Source organism: Halyomorpha halys, unplaced genomic scaffold, assembly GCF_000696795.3.
Source record: "Halyomorpha halys isolate HHAL.00 unplaced genomic scaffold, Hhal_1.1 Scaffold77.1, whole genome shotgun sequence".
Taxonomy (NCBI): Eukaryota; Metazoa; Arthropoda; class Insecta; order Hemiptera; family Pentatomidae; genus Halyomorpha; species Halyomorpha halys.
The window spans coordinates 575479-601376 of NW_027105298.1; the positions used below are offsets into that span (position 1 = coordinate 575479).

At 30.3% G+C, this 25898-nt stretch overlaps 1 long non-coding RNA gene across 1 annotated transcript in view; it reads left to right on the plus strand.

The window, feature by feature from the left end:
- LOC136796481 (uncharacterized) overlaps positions 1–25898 on the plus strand; it is a 231045-nt gene that overhangs the window by 168275 nt on the left and 36872 nt on the right. Inside the window, exon 3 of the long non-coding RNA XR_010844194.1 lies at positions 2781–2879. This is a non-coding gene — a long non-coding RNA (uncharacterized lncRNA). The remainder of the gene's footprint in view (positions 1–2780; positions 2880–25898) is intronic.

The following is a 25898-nucleotide window of genomic DNA, read 5'->3' on the forward strand; positions in this document are numbered from 1 at the left end:
TTTTTTTTTTTTTTTTTTTTTTTTTTTTATAGAATTTCCTTAACTTTGTTTAGATATATTTTGTTTTATCTCTTATGATATGTTCCGGAAGTACATCATTGAAATTAGTTTTTGTTTCCGTCCACAATTACCCTCTTCATATTTTTCAAATTTAAGTCGCTATTCTTTTCCAAAAGCTCTATTTGTTGGTTTAAACCTTTCCTTTCACAGCGTACCCAAGCAATTGTTATTACAAATTAATCTAATGTACCCAAGTAGTGACACTCCTTTTTTCATCTCAGACATTAATGACCTTGATTAATAAATTATTCATTGCTGTCACCACTTTTATGCCGACGAATTTCAAATCTTTTTGTGCTTTTCTCTTTGAGAATTATTTGTAGCGTTTTCCAAGATTAAAGAAAATTTCTGTAAAACTAATAGGGAAACGTATCCACCAAGTGGACTTACTGGTCCTTTTTCCCAATCCCAAAGAAGACCAATGAAATAATTCTTATAATAGCTATTATTCCTCCTCGTCGATGCTAGTCGACTTTCTGATGGAAATTAAAGAAGCGTACATTTGACGCAGTAAGCCATCGAGGATTCTATCAGAGCCAAGAAGACAATACCTTAACTTAGCCTTGGAACGTATCGCTGACACAGCCTGCTACATCGAACAGTGGAAACTCAAAAAATGATTATTTTGAGATATTACAGTTTTAATCTTTATAGGTCTTACTTTTAATGTTACGATTACAAGCACATCTCAAAATAATCATTTTTTAATGAGTTATTGTGTTGAACGGCTGCAACATAATACATAGCAGTTTCCGAGGTCTGTCCAGATAAATGTCAAGTTTCATTACGATCTACTCCACAATTCTTAAGGTGTCCTTAAGCCTGAAATGGCCTGAAAGGACTCCTATTATTAGGAAATAATGATACCTGATGAATAATTATTTTAAATTTACGCCTACTTTTTCTCCTGCACTATTATCTGACTACGACAACTATTACTTTTGAAAGTTGACTATACTCCCCGCAAGATGTGGGTCGATAGCGATCTACTCGAGAAGAGGGTACGCTGATCCCCGAATATTACAAGCCATAACAGAGGAAGGCTCTATATGCCGAAGCAATAACAGCAAAGCTTTCCTGGCTAAGAAGGGACCATGTCGAGACTATAAAATCTACATCTCCCTTCCTTACCCTACAATATTCTTTTATCTATATTATCTTCAGATTTACAGCGAACCCTTCATCCAGTTTTATATTTATGGCATTCTAACAGTAAGAAGATAGTATATGATATTGGCTGTGATGTACCAAGATATACCGGTAATATATACTTGGGATATGATTTACAGTCCGTTGGTTCTAGTACTCTTTATTTCTATTAAATATATTTTTAATGGCTCATTATCTAACAAGATATATTATTAATTTACTAATGATTATTATAGCAACCCTATAAGATAAGTCAGTGATTCTTTAACAAGGTATCACTTCATTTTAGTGTGCCGCGAGAATCTTGAAGTAAATTTTGAATTTTTTTCTAAAGTAAACATTGTTCAATTACATTTGTTCATCAATTGATACTTAATATTTATTTGAACATTATTTTAACTGAAAGCAAGTAACATTTTAAACTTAAAGAGAGGCTTCACTGTAAAAGTTTTTGACCTATTTGTTGATAATGCCAGGCCTAATTTTTCAATCATTAAAAATATGGCGTGACGAAAAGGTTGAGAATCTATAATTAACCCTTTGCTGAAATTTTAATTTTTAAAAAATTAAGAGCCCTAAGGATATTCTGCTTACATAATTATTGAAGTTTTCTATTCGGTTGAAGGGAGGATCTAGCTTTTAGATTACTTAAGGATGACATTTTACACAAATTTTATTCTTAATACACTTCTAAATATATTTTGAAATCTTAATTTCGGCTTTTGAGGATTATTCCTATTTGTAAATTCGAAATACTTATTTATCAGCTGGAAAAGTTGGGCGATCAGCTAGCTTGTGACATAATTTAATAATATTACAAATTATTAGGTGGGGAATAAAAAAAAATATTGTAGATTATAAATTTGTATCAATCTAAAGTTTGTTACTATTGAACTTAAGACTTATGCTTTTTACCGGATTCGAAATAATCTTTTTTCTTGACAGAAAATATAATACAAATATATTGAACGTGTTAATAGTGAATTGTAAATACCAATTTACTTCTATCATCGAAATACAATTGATGGGTTACGTTAGAATGATAAACAATGAAATAGATTTTGATACTTCAGGATTACAATCTGTTAATATCTTTACTGTACATTGAGTAAATACAGAAGTATTTGAACATATGTATTTTTAATTTTCCTGTAACCATTATTTATTTTTTCCTAACGATGTTTATTTTATTATTATTGGTATCTATTTATAAGTTAGTTTCAATGAAATTTTATCTGAAATAAACTTTATATAATTGAGGGATATCAAACCAAAGTTCAGTATGTCCAATTACTATTGAAAATTTATTATGAAGGCATTATACGTAGATAAGTCAAATTATTCAATTTTTATTGGAAATATTACTTAGTAATTTCCATCTAATAAGGAAAAATTTTGAAATAAACTGAGTAATATCTAGAATTAAAATTTTAATTTATTGAAAACAACTGTACTCTTGTAAAATATATATGTTTATCTTTGTTAGAATACTCGCTAATTAATTATCAATTCTTGTGATTTAAATTTTATATGATATTGTGTAATTATTTTTTCATTTTATTTTTTTGCAGATAAACGTCCCTATAAGATGGTCTGTAGAATCTTGCGGCCCATATTTCTACTATATTTTTTCACTCTTTTGCAACTGCCGGAGGCCAAGCCACAGAAAGGTAGGATTTCATGTAACTGATATTATTTTATTTGGCTGTCTTGAGGAGCAAAAAACTTATATATATATATGTATATATTTCTTACAAAGAATGTTTAAAGGACATTTTATAGAGAAGTTTTGTTAAAAAAGATAAATACATCTTTGCTTACTTATAAGCAAGTACTTGCTACTGCACATTAAATACTTTTAATGTTAACTCTGTGACCTCAAAATATATCCTTTGAAGATGGAGTCGAGAGAGAATTTTCCAGCATATAGGTTATCATGTCGAGTTCAGCAGAATCTTTTATAAGTTTCTTATTTTCATTTTCGTTTTAATGAATAATACAATTATATAATTAATATGAACCATAAAATTATGAGTCAAAGTTTGAAAAATGAATAGGTCCGTAGAATTAATGAGCTTAGTCTTTATTCCAAAGACTTGGCGAAAGAAAAGAGCATTGCATGCTAATAATAATATTTAGATAATATTGAACCAGTTTAAGTTAATATTGAACCAGAATATAGAAATATCTTATATAGTTATAAAAATGATCGACGATTAAAATTTATATTGTAATAGACGTTAATTCAAATTTACATTTTAATCGTAATGGCACTCCAAAAATGAAAAAAACATTTATTCAACCAGTACAGCCAATCTATGAAGCTAAATAATTAATCAAGAATTTCTGCTTAGCGAAATATGAAATAATTCTATTATGTAAACTATACTACTACTAGGTCGTTTAATTTAGCAGCCAATCCAAACTGTATTTTTGAAGTTTTAACCCTTTTAAACTTAATTAAATTAATTATTAACTATTTATATTTAATCAGGATTTGAAAAATCATTTTTTTATTGGTAGTATGTTTTTGATGTTTTCCGTCCGAAAATCTATATTTTATAGATAAAGTGATTCATTCGTTTACTTATTTGTGAACTGGAAATCTGTGTTGTTTTTTTAAATTATAATTTATTTATTTTTTAAGTATCTTTATTGAAATTTACAACTGTACATAATAATACATTCAGTAAATTTGGTCTAAGATCATAATAGAGTGATACAGACATGTAGAGAAACTAACCATTGGTAGTACTCTGATGATATTTCTATATTAGAAGGTCTTTATGCCATCTTCTTTTCAGGCGCCTTGGAGGATTATTAGGAATGGAAGATGAAGCAAGGTTAGAAACTAGTGGGCTTGGGTAGTTAGGGAGATGATAATGGAAAGAATGACATCTGATTCGGGCTAGTTGGGTTACATATGGAACATTAAAGTCTTTATATACGATTTTATTTGTGACAAAGTATGGAGCATTGAGGATTTCACGAAGGATTTTGGATTGTAAGGATTAGATATGAGAAAAATTCGAAGGTTTAGTGGAGCCCCAAAGCTCAACTCCATATGTCCAGATTGGCCTTATTACAGTGATGTAGATCAGTTATATTATTTTATATATTATTTTGTAATGAATTGGAAGTTTAAACTGTTTGTCTAGAAAGTGCTGTAATAGTAGAAATCGACGTGGAGTTGTCTTTTTATTCTTGCGTGAGGATTCCAGGTTAGTCGTTTGTCCAGATCTAGCCCAATGTAGCGGATCGAAATCTGTGTATTAAAATGATTTTTTATCTTTTTATTATTTTTTGGAGGGGGGGAGGGGGTGGGGATTTTTTCCTTAATTTCATTTTAAATTATTTCTTAGGGCAAATGAATTGTATTTTAATCACTAATTTGCTCCTTTAGATGACGTTTTAACTGTTTCTAACTGTTAATTTTAAAATATTGTTTATTATAAAAAAAATAATATTAAAATGATCAAAGGAAAGTGTGTGAATTACTCTCTTGAGACTCTCAATAAGTTATTAAAAAGTAATTTGTAATAAACAGTTTGTTTTAATCAAGTGTTGTTTTGATAACACCAGTATTGATTACACATACTAAAAACATTAAATAGCATTAAAATTTTATTTTATTGCAGTCTATTATCTATTAATCTTCTGTATTTCAGAAGTTAACATACCTATTATGCTCCCATATCTATTATCTGTTTTTTATATTTATCTCATAAATAAACATTTCTCTCTTCAATGATAGCAGAATACATTTTTGTAATTCTTGTTTATTTATACTTTCAACAGTACATCTTTGTTTTATTTAATTTAATATGTTCACTTTTATAGTTATTTATATTTATTGTTATTAACTATAGTTATTTTTTGCATAAATATGTAAAAATTATATGGCACACCTTAGTTTATTTTATGTCATCAATTATCTTAGTTTGTTATCTAATTTCAGTTGTTTATACTTTTGCACTTTGTACTTTAGCTCTGAGAAAGCGCTGATTAGTGGGGTAAAACTTTGGCTCACATTAAATATTTTATTTACAATTTTTTTTTTACCGCACACTGACCATCATAAAATTATTATGATTATGGTCGGGGATAATTATTATAAAATTATTATGGTTACCGATATCATATAATTTGGAATTATTTTTAATATATTATAACAATATATTTTTATTATAACACTGAAAAAAATATGAGACTGATGCAGTGTCGTAAAGTAGAAATTAATGATGCGTTTTGAATGATTCTAGTAATGACATCTTTAGGATTCAAACTTTTACAATACTAACATAATAAGGAATATCGACGAATTTTTTTCCAAATACATTATTTTTGTTTCAAATTGTTAAATTATTGAAAATCTAATCCAAAAAAAAATGATCTGTCATAAAAAAAAAAAAAAAAAACGAAAACAGATATTTATAGATCGAATTTAAAATAAGTGTCATGACTTAAAAACCCGACATTAAAGAACGGGAAAACAATAGACAAAACAAAAATAAAATGTGTACCATTCAAAAAAACAAATTTCATAACTGTTAGATTTGAGCTTATTTTTTATATAAATAGTTAATTGTTTTAAATATGTAAAATGTTCATTCTTAAAACCACCACTAACGTGTTTTTACACTCTAAATAATTATTCAAAATATAAATGTTTAATGTCATTAGATAATATTTATGCACTGCGTAGCGTGTGAAAAAAATTAAATAATATACTACAAAAATCCACGTGGTTTGATTTTACAAACGAAATGTTTCTAATGATTTAGTGTTTACTTAATTCGAAAGATTATACTTGTAGTTTTTAATTATGGATATAAAAATCTCAAATGAGAATCTATTAAGTATTATAGCCCGGTCTTCAACGATTTTATCATAGCCTATTTCTTCTCCTCGTATCTTATCTTTTAACGCTTGATGATGACCCGATTTAGACATTCTGCCATTTATAAACCATTATATACTGCATTAAAGTCCTTAACAACGATTTTTCAGACAACGTTGTAAAGATAAAAAGCATGTCCGTTCTCAAAACTGTCCCCAACTTTTTTTTTTCTACACGATGAGAACGCAATATTTTTGTTTTAAATTGTTAAATTATTGAAAAAAAAAATTATCTCATAAAAAACAGATATTCACATCTTGAATTTAAACTAAGTGCCCATGACTTTCAAACCCGATATTAAAACACTGAAAACGCTAGACAAACCAAAAATAAAATATACAGCATTCCAAACTGTTATCCCCCGGCCAGCGGCTCCTGGGCCAATATTGTAACCCCCGCCTTTAGCGGACCCAGCCCATAATTATAATGCCAATTATAATGATGAGGTTTTCATAGGGTGGGTTTGTCACTCCTACGCCTATTTTTGTGAGTGCCACCCATTGGCTTACGGACCTCACAATTGCCCGGGGGGAGGTTGTAAGTGAGTATTGCATATTTGTATGCTTGAAAAAATCCCGGGTAGGGCCGGGGATTCGAACTCGTAACCCTCGGGTTGGTAGACTGGCGCGTTTATCACGCTGCTACTGTGACCCCCCCATATATAAATATATTGTTATTTATTTGTTTGATAAAGGAGGTAAGAAAAAAAAACAGCATTAAAAAATCTACAGTACAGATGGAAACAACAATGAGGAAGTAAACTTCGTTTTCATTTATAAACAAAAGTATTAACAAATTAAATTTAAAAAAAATATATTGTATTAAAACAATTATTAAAAATATTACTGCCAGATGTCTTTCCTTCGGTGTTTTATTCACTTCTATTCATGTTCCTCGTCAAAGTTAAATAAAATTTATACCTTCCTAATTGTACCAACACAATATATGCTTTGAGCAAGATTAGAGAATAGTGGATTTCCCTTAATTGAACTCCTTTAATTATACAAGCAGAAAGCTATAAGCTTGTAATATATTAGTGTTGACGGGATTGCAAAGTAAGTAAACTGATACTAGAACGGAAATAAATTAATAAGTGATCATACCTAAAATATTTTGGAACCCCAGTTAAGTTCACGAAATTAATATTGTCTAATTGGTAAAAACCTAGTCCTTGGATAAATTATTGTATTTTATCAACTCTTGGTTTAATTTGTCAATATTGATGAAAACATAACATTATTTTTTTTTTATATATTCATGCATTTCAAAATTATTTTATTACCTATTTCAAAACACGATAATATCAATTCAACAAAGTTGTAACCTGAATTTTTGTTGGCCAGCGCCGTGCGCAAAATATTTGCAATTGCAATTATAATTACATTCATATACATATACTTCAATTAGAAACCAAGGTATGAAATTAAAGTTCTGATTAGTAACTTCAAATCATTGGTGAACCGCTGTAATTAACTGAAATAATAATTACTAATTGAACCAAAATAATTCTAATCACACTTGACTTTAAATAGTAGTTGCTATTACATTTTTCTAACGGTGGTCCAAGGTGGAAGGGAGGGTGGAGGTCATTTTGAGCAGTTCCTGTAATTAAAATTATTGTAAATGAAATCAGAAAAATAATTAATACTATTTATTTAGTTATAAACCAAGAAATTTTGTAATAAAATACTAATCTCTTTTTGGTGCTTCTTTTTTAAAATTTTTTTCTTCCTCACAACCTCAATTGATTAGGGAATGCAGGCTTGTTTCGCACCATATTAATGCTTAATACATAATAATAATGAAGTCCTAACGAACCCAAAAGTTCCATGCCGATACAACCAATCGCTCACCACATACATCCTTCCAGTGATGCCCCTCCAAACCCAATTCTACTTAATCAGTTTTAACGCAATCCTTCCATTTACGTTTCGGTCTATCCCTCGGACGTTTACCCGTCGGTTCAGTGTTTATTAACATTTTAGGGATCCGCTCGTTTTAAGCCCTAAAACCATACACACCCACATTATACGCCGCAATCCAATCTTATTCGACGTGCAATCTTATAACTTGAATTATATTTACCGCGTGTAGGTCACTTAATTCAGTGTTGTGTATTCTTCTAAATTCTCCCGTCAATTTATCTTTTTTCGGTTCGAATATTTTACGTAATTCTTTATTTTCGAAAACCTTAAGGCGCTGTTCATCCCCTGGTGTAAGAAGCCACGTCTCGCATCCGTGAAGAACAGTGGGAAAAATAATAGTTTTATAAATTATATTTTTTAAGTCTTTGGATAGAAGGCGCGAGCTAAGCAGTTTCAAAATTGAAAAATTGCAAGCATTTCCCGCCTTCAACTTCGCTTTTAGTTCCTCATCAATTTGGTTTTTTCTCCTATATCTATATCACCGAAATTGCTGGCGTTTCTACCAAAGCTTAATACATGAGTTTTTTTTTGGATCTGGGATGTTTAGTCTAGCCAATGATAAGTAATAGTTGCTTTAAATGTCTAAAAACTTTTAGAAATACTAAACTTCAATTTTTAACATAAAATCTTGGAACTCTTATCTTCTGTTTTGGCAGATCCAACCCAGTACATTTATAGGAATTTTTTTCTTCTTCAATTTGGCACCTCTTACATTTTTAAGGGGGCTTTAAAGTAGAGTTATTTGAATTTTCTGATAAAAACCACGTATAACAGCTAAGAATACAAAATTTGATTTTTTGGTCTCATACCTTGAATTGGACTATGGGTCATTTGGTCTTTTTTGTTCCTCTTAAGTTACAATATCTGCTCCCACAATATGACTACTCACTTATAGGACTCCTTGCATGTCCTGCAAAGATAAAATTAATCTTTATTAAAAATATTATTCAATTAGTAACTAAGTTTCGGGTTTGTAGTTTACAATCTATTCTAATAGTGTTCCTAATGCTGCTTATATGTTGCACTTTCCTTTCCTTTTCTGTTATAAAGTAGATGTTATGAAACAAAAAAAGGTAAAGAAATACACTGACACAATAGTACAGGATTACTTAATAAAACTTTTATCTGAAAATGGATAAACGACCCTAAAACGTTCTTAATAATGTAATAATATTTTAATTAAAAGCTAATTTAATTAGGAAAGATATATTTATAAAAAAAATCATAAGATGTGAACTGTAATTGGGTGTTTTTTTATAATCAACGACTCATGCATTCACAACACTGTATACACACACAACAAATTAAAACTACTGTATTGATAATGTCTCTAGACATGTCTACCTGAGATTGTTGTACCTTGTTTTTCTAAGCCCTAATGAACATCAAATAAGTGGACCGAAACCTCTATACACATAAAAAAGTTTAAAAATTACTATTATTAGAGTGCTACCAATGGGTAGTTTCTCTACATGAATGTAAAACTCCAATTTAACTAAGATCAGATTTACTAAATGTACAGTTGTAAATAGCAATAAATAAATATTATAAAAAAAAATACTATTGGTGTTGCTATGCTGCACACACCCTCAACTAACTTAAGCTAGATTTTATCTGCACTCAACAATATATATTTTTTTATTTGAGATCATTAGTTGAAGTTTTGGCGAATTCGAGTTTTTAATTCAAAAATTATTATTAGATTGTAAGTAATTTGTCATTAATAATAAAATAATTAATTGTGAGTTGCTTATAAAAATTTAAAATGAAATTCGAATGGAATATGTTACAACGGTCATTATTTTAAGCTTTTTTTTAAATATTTTTCTAGGAGTAAAAAATTAGCACTATGGATTTTTGTGGCCTTAATACTCATATAAGAAATATTAACTAAATGAACACACACCATAAAAACGGGCACTGTTCAAATCCCACTGCAATAAAATTGTTTCAAAAGATCCCAGAAACATTTCTTTCAGATAACCAAGATTAATTAATTATATTTTAATGTTTTACAACCATCCTACTTACCGTCAGCTCATTCCTATGTCCGTTTCATAACGACATTTAAACACAATTCAACTTTTTTAGAAACTTCCCTTGGGAAACATGTTTTAATGTATTCAGCTCTTAATTGAAAGCTTACAAAATTTATTTAAATTAATTTTTTATCATGTTTGAAGAGGCTGTGTGTTATTTCAAAATACATCCCAGAAAAATACAGGAAATATTATTTTCGTGAACAAACAAAACCTGGAAATAAAAACAGAGGAATTTTAATGTCTTCCGGGACTCGGAAATTTGTATCAATTCAATAGTTCTAAACGTGTTATCCTTATGAAATGAAATCTTCAAATTAATAATTGCTAAGCGATTTAGTACTAATTGATTTTATAAAGTACTTATCTGTTCAGGGCTGCTTTTTGGCCCCAATAATGAGTGACGATTTCATAGGTAGATTTTTCGTTCAAGTTTTACTTAATAGTGGTTTTAGATAGGAGCTATCTTAAAAAAATATTCAGAATTTTTTTTTTGTTTTGTAGAAGACCCACCAGTTACTCTCTCACTTGTATTACACATTCCCTTATATTTTTATAGCTGCAGACTTTGTAGACAATTTTCCCAGATTTTCCAAATTCCTATATATATAATTGTACTTTTTTTCTTCTTTTGCTCTAGATTCTTCATTGTGGCATATCTAGCGTGTAAGGGCCTCCATTCAAGGCTGCCAAACCTCATAGTCCTAGCAGAATTCCTTCAGTAGTTGGAATGATTTTTTCCCGATCCTTTGGGTATACTCTTTATATAAAATCTTATAACTTTCGCGTGGTCCCTTACCAGCGGGTCGAGCTTCCATTGCCTTTCTGGGTTCCCGGTCCTGACGTATTCTACACACCTGAAGAACCACTTAAGCTGTATTTTTTCTAGGGTAGATTTTAATGCAAGAATTTCAAGCTACTCATTTCTGCTTTCACGGTCTGTTCTAGTTTTTCTTACATTTCTACGTAAGTGCTCCATTTCAGATCTGCCTATCTACTTGTCAAGCATGATTCAGTTCTTCGTCCCGTTAGTGAGATTAGGGATGTATAATGGTGTTTAAACATGGAACTTGGTTTCGTGGCTGACATCTGGATGGCCAACGATGCAGATACATATACAAGAATAGATTTTGTTGGCCCCAACAATTATATGTGCTATTTTCCAATTTAATTTCCGTTCTCTATGTATGTTGGTGCCAAAGTAGTTTTCAACCACTTCTAGATCCTCATCGTTACATACCTTGAATTTTATTTATTTATTTAGGAATAAGAATGAATTCTTGTCTTTAAAATTACCTTATTTTTTATAAGAATAAAAACCTACCCTAGTAAAATATAATAGCTCTAGTATTACTCAGCTACTTTATCTTTCTAATAACGCAAAAAAACAATTACCCTCAACTTTGAAGAAAACGCCGAGGCTTGGTAATCAGGACAGTATTTTCTTCTCCAGTCCTACGTGACGTAGAAGCTAATGCGTTTCCAAAATCAGGAGCTGGGGGGGGGGCATTGTCCGAGTACCGGGCTGGAATCTGATCAATCATTTAACAAAAGGACTCCAACTCGGGCTGATAGAACCCTTGGGATGTTGTATTAGCAAAGAGGCTACTAATTATCTCCAAACTTGAGATTGAACTGTCTAATTGGATAATTCTGTTAATACAGATCTCGAATCTCAGCTGTTCAGTTTCGGTTCCCCGCAGCTGGTGTTGATTGGCCTCAGAGATGACCGAAATAAGTTGTTTATTTGGGATCCGTAGTCAGTACGATTAAACGGATTTGCCACGAACCTTCTTCATTTAGTATTCGGAATTTATTTATCTACTCTTAAAAAAGATAGTAGTATTTATCGATTATAATAAAAATATTCATATAGTCTCACACTGTTAATGTTCTTGTAACTCTTACATTTCGGTCATTCCGGCCATTTTCAAGGATCTTATTTATAACATCACAGCTGACACTGTTATCAAAATGTTGCATCATTATCCAATTTCACTTATTCTGATTCTTTTTGGTTTACAATGTATATTACAATCTATAACTTAATCAGTTCTATCACTCATAAAGAGTTACAAGACAATAAACAGTGTGAGGATATGGGGATATTTTTTATTATAGTTGATTAACAAATCTGTCTCAAACAAGAAATTAAATTATATAAAAATAAATAATATTAAATTATATCAGATTTGTAACAATGTCCTTCCACGTCAACTCAGCACACTTTTGAAACTTACCATGTCAGATTCCCTTCAAATTTTGTAAAAGTGTTGTATGGGTATAGGATTCAAAAAATAATTAAAACTATTTAGATGTATCCACTCGTTTTTAATCACAGACCTGTTTTCAAAAATGGGCTAAAAGCAGAAAAAACAACTTTCGGAATTGCATAGAAAGCAGAAAAACTACACCATCTCAAGCACTACAGAAAGGAAAGAAAACCAACCATCAACCAAAGGTGAAAAACTCCATACTAAGGCCTTTAAACTCCATAGTATATCTGGGCATCAAATTAGATCGCCACATAACATTGTCAGGGTCATTTCTACATGAAAACCAAACAAGCCTTAGATCATACCGGAGACCTTCGTTTATGGTCACCCGTATTCTCACTAAGCCTCAAACTCCAAATTTACAAAAGTATCTTGATAGCAGCACACCTACATGGTGCTCTGCACTTCACAACTCTCAGAGACGTGTCAAAGCGCCATGTACAATGCTTCCAAGAGACTATGTTGCAGAAGATTGTGCGGCTAACATCGTGTTCATCTGGCAAAGGCAAATAAAGTTTTTTGACTCTCTACAGCAACGAACAAATCCACTGTTTAGGACTTTTTCACAAGTGTCCCCTCTGGTGCGTTGGCAACAAACCAGCAGCCAATCAAAATTCAGAAACGAAATGTCAGGATACGTATTAGATATTAAGTGTTAAATAAATGTAGTCCAGACGTGAATAATGAGTTAGTTAATAAGCCTGAAGGTGAATTAGGAGATTATTTATTTATAATGACCCACTTATTTCACTCTTAATAATTAAACCGGGTTGTATCCGTAATCACTCACTTAATCACTATTGTTCCTAAAGTTTAATATTTTCGGTTATGCAAAAGCATGATTGTTTACATCGGGACCTGCTCGTGCTATACTGCAGGTGTCCCAAGTGTCTTTTTAGATGATAACTAAAATTATTAGTGTGGAAAAGGGGGGGCTGAAAATTGTGAGACTTTTCTGGCGATAACAATATGCATGTATTTCCTTTTATTTATAAAGTTAATTCCCTGGAGGGGCAAAGTGGATTATTGTGTTAGTCCAGAAATCTTTATCTATAATAATATAATATAGGAACAAATTTGGGTGGTCTCTTATCTATAATATAATCTGCTATGTGATGTCTTCGCCGCCGCAGTGACGTCTTTTAGCCGTTTTCCTCCTCTAGGTTCAGCGGTTGCCGAAATGGTGAAAACCATCTATCCTCGCCTGGTGTCTGAAAAGACGTCTTTCTTCCTCCGTGGCTGGCAAGCGTGTCCTGGACTCTGGCGTGATGGTAGGGGTAGGCCAGGTCCTAGCTTGCAAGCTGGCTTAGGCTGGAGCGGCATTGCAGTCGCAGCGTCTTGGGGGCCTTCCGGTGTCCGCGGAAAGGAGGGGCATCAGAAAATGAGACCCCCGACCCCGACTTTATATTAAACCAAAAATTAACCGAAAAATTCGGATTACTTAAATCCGAGAATAACAGTAATATAAAAATATCGCAGTTAACTAAAATAACTATTTATTCAAAGCTACATTTTTATTGAATTAATATTGATAATACTAAAATTCTCCATTACCTTCTACGACTTTCTACGTTAAATATTATTATTCCTAAAATCTTTGACTTTCCAATGATATATTACAGATCTTATTTCCGGAATTGCATTTTTAAAAAAAAAACATATTTTTCCTCTGATCTCCTTAACTTGATAATTAAATCCTTTCATTGCTTTTATTTATCTATTTTTATTGTTACGAATTAATAAGTTTATGAAAAAGGGGGTTCACAGACATATAGACGATTTTGTAAGACGTGGTAATTTGGACTTCAAAACGAGTATATTCGGTGAAAACTCGAATTCAAAATTTTTCCCGATACTTTCACTTATTATATATTTCATATTTAGGTAAATAAAAGTAATAAACGACATACAATCTACTTACCAATCCATATTTCTGCTCTGGAATTTTTGCACAATTCATACTAAACAGAAAAGTCCCTGACTAACTATAACCTTGTCATAACAATTATAACCTTCTAAGTTCAAAGTATACTGTTGAACTTGCTATCTGGTAGCTTACTGACTTCCCAACTTGTCATATCTTAACTCAGTACGTCTGACGTAATAGTTGAATATTCATTCGCTTAGCCTTGGATAGACTAACTTTGGAAGACCGTATTATCATTGTATAGAGGGTCATATATCATTTCAGTTCGTGAAGGTTCTACTGAAAATTATTTACTAACGGATTTGTAGATCTTTTTATATTCGATGACATCTGCCAATACGATTTACTGCCATCCGTGAAAAAGACTTAAGCTTAGAACTTACGGTTAAGCCTCTCTTAGATTGATTATTTCAGCTGAAGGTTTTCACGGAGCCTGGTGCTGCCAGGAATTGAGAATCCTTTAAAAAATTATTCCTAAAATCAATAAAAACTATGCGTCTTGTCAAAATTTTACGGTTATTTGTCATCGGCTTTACTAAGAGTTGTTGATTCAACACACTAAAGGATCAGTGGTTATCGTTCTAGAGACTGATCGCAAAAAAAACAATAAAATATTATAAAAGCACAGTCAATTTTTATATTTGTCGATTTTTCTTTTGATATCTGATATTTTAGTAAAATTGTTCATTAAATATACAGTAAAGGTATTGCGATAACAGACTTTTAGTACTGCAGAATGTTTTTTTTTAATTTTGTTTCGATTTTCCCTGAAATAACGACTTTTATTAAACTAGGTAAACAAATGAACAATGAAGTCATATTTAATACCGGATAAGTCTTATCCTCGTTGAAATAATCTGTGAGGTCTTAAATGACAAATTAAAAAAATAAAATTCTTAAAATATAAAGAGCTATGGATAAATGCAAAATGTTAATGAATTTTATTTGTAAATAAAGGAGAAAAATAGATATTTCTAATTTTAACCGAAAAGCCGAGACCACCCGATGCTTCCCGGTTGCAATGCTGATTCTTTATCTTTTGTTAAATTGTTGTATTCTTGGCAGAAACCAGATTTATATTAGTTATTTTGAACACAAGAAATCCTGAAATACGAATTTTTGCTAAAAAAAAAAAATAATCATTTATTTTTCATTATGTTTGCCTTCCCTGTTCATTTTTTTTTCGAAAATTTCGATAACTACAACACAAGCTGTAGGGACGTAAGTGAAAGTGTGCATCGCACCTGCTCCTTAGCTCATATATACATATGAAGGGAATACTCCCACAAGGAAATGTACGTGACAAGTCAATAAATTAGTAATTGAGTTCAAGTACTATAGCAAGCAATTCTACTCTAAATTGAAATGGACGCAATTTATTTCGAGAATCAGCTTCCATATAAGATTCAGACTGACATTCTGTGTAATCTACATTTCAAACCACAAAAAATAAATTAAATTTGGAGAATGAAAGATGAATTCAAAATCCTAACCTGCTCGGGATATCCTGAAGAATATCTTCAGCCACGTAAGAGAACTAAAGGCCTACAGGATACCTAGTACAGAATTACCCCTCTCTGTAATGCTCTCGTAGGATGGAACGGAGTCTGTTAATGCCAGTAATTTGTAAGAGGAAATAAGATTACCTAGACTAGAGCTCTCCTTTCTCTAATGCCCCTGCCTCTTCCATTAATAATGTGAGCCGCTTTTTGGTCTTAGGCCAGTCCTTGGCTTTCATAGTTTCTGTCTTGAAAACATATTTCTCATTACAACAGATAGAGCTCAAGAATACTATATTGAGAATTTATAAATGAGTTTGATTAATTTCTTCCTGGCTGGTTGGTTTGGCTACTGCTTTCCAGTTTTCTGCATGCAGTTCTTTCGCATCTTTGGTTACTGGAGAACTCCAATATCGTCCAGAGTGCTTCAAATACAAGGAAATTGGGTTCATATAAACTGATGCAGAGAGATATTGAACGCCGATTTCATCAGTGAAATAATACTGCAATAAATTAAAAATGGCTCCGTTACGACATAACCCAAAGGAAAGAAGTTCGTGGACCACCTGATCGTGCTTTAACATCAGCCATCCAAAACAAAATTTGTGGCGAAAAAATTCCTACTATTGGATGCGATAATTTTGGTGTCGTGTATTAAAATTTCCTCAAACCGAGTGAAATCATTGTTGTACAAGATCCGGGAAAAAAGCAGTTAATTCACCCCATTTTTTTTATTAATTAATGAACTATGCATAATTACTAGTCTAAATTAATAATTCTGTCAAGTATACGCAGGGGGCGTAAAAAAAAATGTCGACTGTTTCAAAAAGTTAAAAAATAGTTAATTTTTCATTCCTTATCTTAGTATAATTTGTCTATATCTTCTATGAGTCCTAATAGAGCTATTTACATTCCGTAGATCCCGAGATACAGGTTTTTACAAGAAGCAGCATTTCATAAAAAATGTACTGAAAAATCATTAGTTAGTGAACTTATTTTGAGAAATCTACATCTCAAAAACCTTTCAACGTACAGATGTCTATTAGTACTCAAATTAAATCTAGTTCTATATACTATTTTCGTAGAAGTAGTAGTTTTTATAATATTTAACAAAAAAAAATCAGAAAATGTTAATTTCTAGCTGTGATGACATTTTTGATTTTTGAAAAAAAAAATAGATTTCAGGGACGTATATATGTCTGCCAGCACTCAAAATAAAGGCAATTAAGCATACTATAAAGTAGTTTATGACACGCATCATCCAAGGGTTAGTAGCTTTTATGATATTCGCATGAATTTTGTGGAATAAAAACTACTACTCCTACGAAGATAAACGTATTTAACTACTTTATAGTAGATTAAACAACGTTTAATTTGAGTCCTAATAGATACCTGTACATTGAATGGTTTTTGAGATGTAGTTTTCCCAAAATAAATTCACTAACTTCTGATTTTTCAGTACATTTTTTATGAAATGTTGCTTCTTGTAAGAACCCATATCCTGAGATCTAAGATCTAATAGGGCTCATATTTTAGCAAATTTATTCTAATTAAATGATTTTATCTTAGGATTTCTTGTGTTGTTGGTAGTTTCAAAGGTATAGAGCTCTAAATGAAAAATTATTTTTTTCAACGTTTTGAAGCAACCACCATTTTATATTCTCCCCACCTATACTTGGAAGACTCATCAATTTAGACTTGTAATATATATAGTTTTCATTAAAGTAATAAAAAATTGTGGTGAAATAATTGCCTTTGTTTTTCCTCTTGGTCTCTTGAGCTATTAGAAGGAATCTCCACTGAACATAATAATTGAGATTGAGTCGTGTAATCGTGGAAAAACTCGTTCAACAGTACTCCAAGTATTTACCTAATACCAAAAATATCGTCCCACATGATAATGCTCGTTATGATGTAATGTAAAACTTTTACTGATACAGTTTAAACATCTTTAAAGGATATTTAAACTGGGATTTGGCATTCGTTTTACAAGTTTTTTTTCTTCTTTTTTTATATTCAGTACTATAAAATACATAATATAAATATCTATTTACATATAAATGTGAACACACCTTTTTTATATTATATTTGGATCTATATTAAAATATATATAACCACATTAAACATTTAGCTAAATAAACTTTTTTTATTTATTTTAATTTATCAAATTAAAACAGTACTGAGGTTAGTACTTTACCTTTTTAATATTACTAAATTATTTTCGATATTATTAGGTTTACAAAAAAACATAAATATTACAAGCTCAATCAGTATACATAAATTAATTAGTAGCGTGTTGATCAATTAATGGAAGGAATGTGACGTAATGGTTGACGTTACATTCCTTTGTCTACTCTAGTGTACTGGTATATTATCTAAGCATCATGACCTCATTAAATTTGCATTTGCGCCTTCTGTTATCTATTCACCTATAATTTGGGTTTCTTAAATATTTTTTAAAGTTTATAATATACGGTGTTTAACACCATATCCACACCTCAATCTTAACTCAGACAAATGTATGTGTATATAATCTGTTAATTACAAGTTAATTGATTATAACAATATAATAATGTTTGATTTTTAATTATTGTCAGTAAGCCAATAGTATTGAACGGATTTTCAAAGAAAAAAAATTTAACTAATACATTGTTACCGAGTAACGATGTTTAAACTAATCATTGGTATGAATTGAATTACTTTCTTTGCAATCTAGATTTTTATTTTGATTTTATTTAGAATCTTAGATACTTTCTTGAGACTAATTATGTTGTTTAAATTAATAATTTATTTTTTATCCATTATAGTCTCAACACATTCTATTTTATTTAGTCCGACGTTTCGGGCAATCGGCCATCCTCAGGGACAATCTACCACAAAACAGCTTTTATTACATGTATGACCCCCAACAATTCAAAATATTTAACAATATATTTTATAATTTAATAAGAATAAAAATTCTTCTTTTATCTTATTGAAAGCTGATTCGAACGACTTTATACTTTATACAGTTCTGTAAGCTATTTTGTGGTAGATTGTCCCTGAGGATAGCCGAATTGGCCGAAACGTCGGGCATATAAAGAAAATAAAATGTGTTGAGAATGTAATGGATAAAAATTAAATTATTTATTTAAACAACATTAACCAGGCTCAAGAATGTATCTAAGATCATAAATAAAATAAGATAGTACTGTATCCAGTAAGAAGTGGTTCGAAATAGCTTTCAATAAGAAAAAAGAAGAATTTTTCTTGTTATTAAATTATAAATAATATCGTTAAGTATTTTGAATTGTTGAGGAACATACATGTAATAAAAACTATTTTATGGTAGATTGTCTCTGAGGATGGCCGAAACGTGGGTCTTGTAAAGATAATAAAATGTGTTAAGACTAATTCGTATATTCGTAGTGCGAACATAATTCCTTAAATAGTTTCTCAATGTAATTATAAATAATTAATTATAAATGTAATTATAATAGATGTAAGAATCATACTGGAAAAAAAAATAAAATAAACATATTTGTCCATTGTTCGTTACAATGTTCGCTCAGCAAAATGATGTGTTATTTAAATGTATTGCATCACGTTACGGTTTCACAATTGAAGATTAATGTAGAGACTCGTTGGAAAATATGTAAAAATTCTAAAAAGGAAACGTGTGGGCTAAAAGAAAAAAGGCGGGGCGGTGAGATTGAGCTTTGGTTTAGGGGAAGCCGGGGATCGGGGTCCAAAGCCGGGCCTGTGATAATCCTTTCTTTCACCGGCGTCTCTGATATATCGCACTCCCTTTCAGATACCTACCGCATTATAAATTCCAGAGAGAAGTATGCTGTATTCCATTATATCTCGTATATACATGCATATTTTACTTACTAACTTAACCTTTGTTAATCAAATGGATTTAATACTTTCAACTCTATGTTGGACTCCGGTTAACTTGAGATCACCGTTTGTATTCAGCAAAATTCACGCATGGATTTTTCAAGTTCCATTATAGTTCAATAAAATCTAAGGCTGTTCCTACAGTAATGCCATCAAAACTTGTTTGACATATCCGAGAAGCCTCTTTATTTTATTTAATGCCCTATTTGGAATTTAGTTGTTCTTACACCAGTCATTGAATGCGCATTTAGTTATAAGTAAAGACCGTCTTTTGTATGAAAATTGAAAAACGGGCTCTAAAAACCCAAAATGTACAAAATCGTCTAGTGAAAACCCAAATCCTGCAATAATCAACTTTATTGTTCAATTAATAATTTAAAAATTCAGGTTTTTGCAAATTAGTGCTATTGTTCTGTTCGAAATTTGAAAACATAAATTATGAAGGATGAGAATCATTATTCATTCGAATTATACACGATTCGATGGAATGTTTTAACAACGAATTGTAATCCCTCGTGTCATTTTAATGCTTAAACTACTATCCTTAGGTATTCTTCAAACCTACTGTCATGTACATGTTAATATCAAAGCATAAAGTTACTTTTTTCACATTTAATTTCTTTATGGAAGATCGATGGTTGTCCGTGTGTAATAATAGAAAAAGAAGATGGTCCAGGGGCGGTCAAAGAAAAAGTCAAATAGTTATTAAATTATTAACATTGAGCCAACGTTTCGCCTTTCGTAACAGGGTTTTATCAGGGCTAAAAAAAGATACAAAAAACTTGAATGATGTAAACATGAATTAGAAAAGTAAATGAGAAATTAAAAAAGATGTACAATGAAACGTAAAAGCTAAATAAGAATAAAAGAAGGTTATAGACAACTAATGGAAATAATAACAGATAAAAAGAAGAAATATAAATTACAGTACAAACTAAGAGATGGAAAAAACGAGGAATGAGAATAAAATCAACGTATTTTACAGACCAGAATTTAGAGAAAAAGTGAACTGTTTGACAGGATGTATGGAGAGGAGTGGAGACTGACAGTTTAATGTAAGTTAGATTAGAAAATAATTTTAAGGTAAAGTTTATAGAAAATTAAAGAAAATATTAAAAATAGGCAAACATTAAATGATAAATTAAATAAAAGGGGGGGGGAGAAATTATATTAAAAGAAAATTATAAATATACAAGGTTAAAATATACAAATAAATGAAGTTAAAAGAATAGATACAATAAATATAATATGATAAATAGAAGATTACAAAATAAATAGGGGTACACAGGTGTGTGAATTATATAATAGAAACATTGATATTAATAAAGTAATTAGTATGCAAGTATAATAAAATTGGAAGTAACATATGAATATAAATTAAAAAAAAGATATATAAATACAAATGAAAAAGAATGGATAGTAAATATAAAATATAAAGTATTATAATTAATGATGGGGATGGGAATATGAAAATAAAATCTGATTAAAGATACATATGAACCAGGTTTCCTGTTTTGTCTTTTACCTGACTTTATTTTTATATTCTAACCTCTATAATCAATTGTATTACTTTATATTTTCCATTCATTGCTTTTCTTTTATATTTATTTACCTTATTTTAAATTTAATCACTATTTGAGTTTTGGTTTGGCTGCACCTGGACTATCTTCATTTTTTATTAATTCCTTCATATTTTATCTAAATGATGTTTTGTCCAATATATACCTAATTTCCTCTGACAATGTTCGAGTAGGTTTACTGTATTTATTCAGCATGTATAAAGTGATGACAGTGATCTACCTGAAGCTATAAAAAATGATATAAATATAATGCCAACAAAAGGTGGAGGTGACACTGCTAACCAAACGTGCCGCCAAATGCACGTCGATGGCCAATGACTATATTGAACTTGGGAGGGATCAATTCCTTGGTTATTCCCCTCGGGAATCAATTGGAATGAATTCCAAGAGGAGTTTACCTAAAGAATTGTCACATGAACTGTGTATCGAACACCTTCAACGAAGAAGCCAGCTGAAATCCGGCCTTCACACCTTGAAAATTCGTCTCAAGAGATTACTTCCGGCTGATGATCATCCAAAATCAACCCCTCTCAACCTCTAAAAGAGATCCAGATGTTGTAATTGCAGAAACTGGAATAAGTGGACTCACAAACTACTCCTGTGTGAAATTTAATTTAAATTACAGCCAAGAAATTTGCCCCTCATGCGAAACCATCCGATTTTGAGAATCCTTGACCGCACCCTACGAAGAGTTAACATCCAAATGTTGGATATCTACAAATATATGCAATATCCTAAACTTAATAATAAACTTTGCAATGGTTAATCGTTTCATTGCTCTAATTTCCTCCTTAAGCTCTAATTTATATCAAAGCCAGAGCTAAAATTGGCTTTAAAACCTTAAGGTTGTTAAGAATGAACCTAAGTTAATGGAAGTCACTGACTTCATTATATCAGAATAAAGCACACCTTACACGACAAATATTACTGAACGTGGTACATATAAATATAACACACGAGTCAGTATTTTAACCACAATATTCCACTAAAACTGTCAATATATTGACGAAACTCAATATTGATCGCGTGGGAGGTCCTCAAGTAATGACGAGAAAAGATATTATTGCAGTTGATTCTCACCGTGGTCAATGGAATCCCTTCCACTTAATGAGAAACTTAAGACATTGAATTTTAAAATCGTAGTTCGCACTAATTGCTGCCCATAAAAATATTATCTGACCCACCTAAACATATCACCCTCCTTCTGGCTTTTTTTCTGTTTAGTTTGTGTATATATATATATATATATCACACTATTCCTCCACATTCCCTACTTTTAGAATCTGTTTCAACATTATGGCGAGATTTATCTTCAGAATATCGGAATTAAATTGAATTAAGAAAATAAATATTGTTATCATTTTAAATTTATTTATTAAAATTTAAATTTGATGAAATAGTAAGTTAATGATAGAAAAAAAAAAACTTTGACGGATCAATTACATGAAATTTTTGGCCATTTTGACGAGCACAGTGTATCCAAATAAATAAAGTTTCATGTAAATTTTGATTATAATAAGTAAAAAAATTAAAAATAACCATCTTTAAGTTTCTTGGTTTAATTATTTAATTTTAGATTATTAAAGCTTAAATTTGGAAAATAAATTACAAGTATGATCAACATTTATGTATTATTCATGTTGTGTATTCACAATTTCAATGTTTAAACTTTCATCTTTTGTTCACATGGGCAAGTTTATTTGGCTTGATAATGTCTACTTGGGCGGGATGACTCTTGAGTGATGTACTGTTTTGTTTAGTTTGTTTCAGTGTTGTTTAAATATCATTTGCGTTACGAGTATACTGAATATGTGTCATTATATGTGTTTGTTTTTCAATATAAATAATAAAGATCCCAACTGGTACTTCTGAATTCATAACATCTCAAATATTATTCTGGCTCATGTATATATGATTGTAAATATAAAATAATGTAAGCAAGACTTTACTTTATAATTAATCCTCATACAAGACTAAAAAGACAAGAAACTGCTCGTAGATTCCGACTATTGCAACGTTTACTAGACAAACGGTCTAAATTCCCAATCCATTACAAAAGACTGATCTACATGACAATTATAAGGCCTATCTGGACATACGGAGTTGAGTTTTGGGGCTCCACTAAACCATCAAATTCTTCCAGAATCCAATCCTTGCAGTCCAAAATCCTTCGTAAAATCCTTAATGTTCCTTACTTTGTCACAAATCAAGTCATCCATCAGGACCTCAATGTTCCATATTTTGCCAATTTGGCCAGAACCAGATACCGTTCCTTCTATAATAAACTTCTCAACCACCCAAATCCACTTGTTTCTAACCTGGCTTCTCCTTCATCACCTAATAATCCTCCTAGGCGTCTGAAAAGAAGATGGCCTCGAGATCATCTCCTCTAGAAATGTTATTGGAGTTCTATCAGTGTGTAGAGTCTCCACATGTTTGTATCATGTCACTATGTCACCTACAGCAAATTTACTTTTTCTATATATGTGTATACAGTTATAAATAACAATAAATAAATTATAAAAAAAAAACTTTATAATTAAGAATCCCTGCATGCCTCTTCATAATAATATTATAGTAAATTGATAAATGCGATACCGTTAGAGAAGAACTCCAATGATTAATTATAAATATTCAAATCTAGCATACCATAGCAAGGGAGTCTGTGGTATCTACTGCTTGAGCTAAAAGCCTACATTTTTAGTCGGTTCCCATCAGGAATAGGTAGAGATACATAATACAAATATATAAAATAAATACATAGATATATTAATATAAATACATGGTTATATGAATAAATTCAATATAATCCGTGTCCGGGAGCCACTGGGCGGGCTTACAACACCTGAAACACCATACACTGATCATGTGGTATTACCCAGGGAGCACCACGTGGAAGGAATCAACCTACTTCTACCTACTGCTTAGTTTCTGAAATGCGTTTCGCTAACACGGTTTTTGTAATTATATCAGTATGTAAAATTTTAATACCAATTCAGTTCCTTTTTTTTAACTTATCAATTCTAGCATATAATTGTATGTTATAAACTGACCTTATTGAAAAGTTCAAGAATATTAGGAATATATATACACATTTTTTGTAAGTATTTTTAGTTATGTTTCGTGATATTATTGTTCTCATATTCATATTATTTGTTTGGAAACTGATATATTCTTCATTAAATCAATAATAACTGTGTACTCCAACTAACTCACACAAGTTTTGTAACAAGTTATTGAATTTCACATTCTAATGCCATCTGTAGTGCACAGTTATTAGTTTTCAATATTGAATACATACTATTTCAAATAATAGGGATAAATATGATAATAATAATAATATCATGAATCTTCGCAAAAATATGTTGGTATATTATTGGTGAATTTCAAGACACAAGATCTACTCGGACAAAATTTGTTTTTAAAATTATTATCCCATTAATGACATTAGTCATCAATATCCTGGTCTTAAAATCGTGGTTATATAAAATAATTCTGTTTTATTTAGTCCTTTATTTTTAGCATGTCTATTTCTCCTGAAGATATGATATGAAGATAAAATTTTGAGGATTATACTTTTCACAATCATCATGAATGATCAATTATTTTTATTAATTTTATAACATATTTATTATGTTTTTTTGCCATATTAATTATTCTAATATAAATTTAAATTAAGTTCAATCCACAATACAATATTTGGTAATGTATAATGTTTCATGTATATCAGTTTCCTAACTGATTTGTCCTCTAAATTCTCTGTTCTAAACTAACCTTGCACCAGATACAGCGTGAAAATATTTAAATTGATTTGGAAATATCGTGTTTGGGCTTTTTTTTTTATATATTGTTGAAAACGCTATCAATTTATTGCTTATATTATATCATATAGAGTGCTACCAATGGATAGTTTCTCTACTCGCTTACAACACTCCATTTTAACTAAGATAAGATTTACTGAATGTATTATATAATGTACAGTTGTAAATTTCAATAAAGATTTTTAAAAAAATTATATCTTAAAACAAAAAATGAATAAATAAATTGTTTCTCTATTGTAGATATAACTAAATAATTATAAACGAATTATTCAAATTATGAATTTTATTTATTCCTCTAAAAATTAGAAATGTTTATTTATCAAACTATTTTTGGAGTATTTTGAACAACTTATAATTATAAATAAATAATAGAAAGCTCAATCTAAGTTGAATTGAATTAAGTTGAGTTTTTTGGTTAAAAAAAGTGTTTTGTGCCTTAAGTAATATGGCTAACTGATGCTCATGTAATAGAAAAAAAGATATATTACTCTTTAGAAAAATACATTTAGTTTTCATTGTGTAGAACGATTTAATTAAAAAAAATATAATATTATGGCCAACAAAAAACAATAACATACAATACCTTATATAAGTAAAGAATAGTTTAAAAAATAGTGATTTATGTATTATTATATATTTTTTTGAATTCCACCATTATCTTTAAAATAATTTTTGTGTGTATCTTTTTTAAACTTTTTTCTTGACTGTTTTAGACGTATATTTTTGTGGGTCTTGAAAATTATTTAATAATTCAACTATTATTATATGGCAACGTTTCGCAACTTTATTGTTTGCATACTCATGCCAATTCAGTCCAGTCATACAAAGTCTGAACTTACT